Here is a 3,301-nt window from a genome sequence, read left to right as displayed (position 1 = left end):
CCTGGGGGGTAGCAATGCCACTGGAGCATCACACCGGGACATCATACATGCGGGGTGGTGTGGTGGCATGTCCGAAGAGGCGGCACGCGTCTCCGGGGTGTGCCCCCCCTCACGGACGGTGCCGCCGCCGGCACCTGGACGGGGGAAACGGACGCGTCGGGTCTACACGGAGGGGATCTTGCTGTGGGTCCGGCCCGGATGTTGCTCCAAAGTGTTCCTATGGGCTGACCTAACACAACCGGGTGGAGAGGTCCACTGCTCAAAGCCCGTCCATGCAAAGTCAAAGGGCTAGATCCCGTGGTCAAATGCTATAGGGTTAGGCGGGACGGGGGCCCTGGGGGTAGCAATGCCACCGGAGCATCGCACCGGGACATCATACATGCGGGATGGTGTGGTGGCATGTCCGAAGAGGCGGCACGCGTCTCCGGGGTGTGCCCCCCCCTCACTGATGGCGATGACACGGTAGTAGACGTTCTGCGGTAACGATGCGGCGTGAATATTTTTAAATACTTGGAGCGCGATAAAATCATGAGTTTTTTACACGACATGGGCATATGTGCTATAGGACTGACGGTAATTTTTCATAATTTTTCATGATGGAGAAGTATCTGAACACTTCCCTCTACGCGGATTGCTCTTCGCGTGTCTACGACTGTGGCCAGCGGCCTCCGGGGGCTAGCATGGCGCCAAATCTTGCGTAGGCGGCCTCTCACAAGTCTGGAAGTGTTGTGGCAGGTGCAAACGCCTGGCACACGTCTCCGGGGTGTGCCCCCCCTCACGGACGGCGCCGCCGCCGGCACCTGGACGGGGGAAACGGATGCGTCGGGTCTACACGGAGGGGATCTTGCTGTGGGTCTGGCCCGGATGTTGCTCCAAAGTGTTCCTATGGGCTGACCTAACACAACCGGGTGGAGAGGTCCACTGCTCAAAGCCCGTCCGTGCAAAGTCAACGGGCTAGATCCCGTGGTCAAACGCTACAGGTTTAGGCGGGACGGGGGCCCTGGGGGTAGCAATGGCACCGGAGCGTCGCACTGGGACCTCAACCGTGAGGGGGGCACTCCCCGGAGCCGCGTGCCGGGTGTCTGCGCCTGCCACCATGCTTCCACAACCGTAGGAGGGCCCACCGCAACGCCTGGCGGCATTGCTACCCCCAGGTACCCCATCCCGTCTAACCCTGACACAGACGACCGCTGGGTCTAGCCCTTTGACTTTCGTCGGACGGGGTTTGACCGGTGGACCTTTTCACCAGGTTGTCATAGCCCAGCCCATTGCTAGACCCCCAACACCGTCCTTGCCCAACCCACCCCAAGATTCCCTTCATGTCGGCCTGACGTGGCCGTTTCCCCCCTCCGTGACACGGTGGCAGCGTCGCCCGTGAGGGGGGCACACCCAGGAGTCGCGTGTCTGGTGCCTGAGCCTGCCACTACGCTTCCACAACCATAGGAGGGACCACTGCGACACCTCGCGGCATTGCTACCCCCCAGGTACACCGTCCCGTCTAACCCTGACACAGACGACCGCCGGGTCTAGCCCTTTGACTTTCACCGCACGGGGTTTGACCGGTGGACCTTTTCACCTGGTTGTCATAGCCCAGCCCATAGCTACACCCCCAACATAGTCCCGGCCCAACCCACCCCAAGATTCCCTCCGTGTCGGCCCGACGTTGCCATTTCCCCCTCCGGGACACGGCGGCAGCGACGCCCGTGAGGGGAGGGGCACACCCCGGAGCCGCGTGTCGGGTGCCTGAGCCTGCCACTACACTTCCACAACCGTAGGAGGGCCCACTGCGACACCTCGCGGCATTGCTAACCCCCAGGTACACCGTCCCGTCTAACCCTGACACAGACGACCGCCGGGTCTAGCCCTTTGACTTTCACCGCACGGGGTTTGACCGGTGGACCTTTTCACCTGGTTGTCATAGACCAGCCCATAGCTACATCCCCAACACAGTCCCGACCCAACCCACCCCAAGATTCCCTCCGTGTCGGCCCGACGTTGCCGTTTCCCCCCTCCGGGACACGGCGGCAGCGACGCCCGTGAGGGGAGGGGCACACCCCGGAGCCGCGTGCCGGGTGCCTGCGCCTGCCACCACGCTTCCACAACTGTAGGAGGGCCGACCGCAACACCTGGCGGCATTGCTACCCCCCAGGTACCCCGTCCCATCTCCCCTCTCCGCAACACGACGGAAGCGACGCCCGAGAGGGGGCAATCGATATATATATATAATCGACATATGTTTTCTGTACATAAGGCACATTTAAGTTAATCTAATTATTTTGGGAAAAAATAAAAAGGAAAAAGAGAAAACAAATAAAATATGAAAAAAAACATTAGAAATCTATGCCTACAGCTATGCCGTCGGCATAGCTACAGCCATAGAAGGGTAGAGCCATGGATCGATGACGTGGCGTATGGCGCGGATCGATGACGTGGCACCGCCCATGGGCCAAGCCTATGCCGACGGCAAGGCTGTCGGCATAGATATGCCACCCCACGGACTGGTGAGCGTTTCGGATCGTTGACGTGGTAGATTACGCGGATCGATGACGTGGCAGATATGCCGACGGCCACCGATAGGCCCCGTCGGTGTAGGCTTCACACCGTCAAAGGATGTCGCCGCCCGGGCAGTCGGGCCCACAGATATGCCGAAGGCATCCTCTATGCCGACGGCCGCCGTAGGCATATTTATTGGGATGCCGACGGCCCTTCTGTGCCGACGGCCCCCGTCGGCATAGGTGGATGTATGCCGACGGCTTTCCTACGCCGATGGCCTGGCCTGGGCCGTCGGGATAGATCTGTCGATGCCGACGGGGGCCGTCGGCATAGATTTGGCCGTCGGCAATTGGGTAAATTCTGGTAGTGCATTATGTTTTCTGGAGAAATCAGATTTTCAATAATTCCTTTTGGTTCAGTAGCCAATAGCCTGCTTTCTTTAGAACAGCTCTCAACCCAATCTATTGAGCTCACTTGCTTTAACTCCGACTCCCACAAGATCCTTGCCCCTGCTGGGATGTTACCCTACCAAAAAAATATGTGAATACCATGATTTAAAATATTCGGGTTTTAGATAATTCATAAAGTGATATGAGCGAATACTACCTTGACAATTATGTGTGTGGCCTCTTTATAGTGAAGTCCTGTAGCAAGTGCTCCACCAAGAGACCCAATCTTTTCCTTATAAGCTGCAAAGTCCTGCGCATGCAAGATAGATATTCAAAAACTATTAGCCACTGTTGTAGTTTATTCCAAAAATGTGCTCCTCCAAGTTTCTCGGAGAAAAGAACTGGGTGACTTGGACCGA

Source organism: Triticum aestivum, chromosome 2A (assembly GCF_018294505.1).
Source record: "Triticum aestivum cultivar Chinese Spring chromosome 2A, IWGSC CS RefSeq v2.1, whole genome shotgun sequence".
Classification (NCBI taxonomy): Eukaryota; Viridiplantae; Streptophyta; class Magnoliopsida; order Poales; family Poaceae; genus Triticum; species Triticum aestivum.
Note: the sequence above shows the minus strand (reverse complement) of the source record.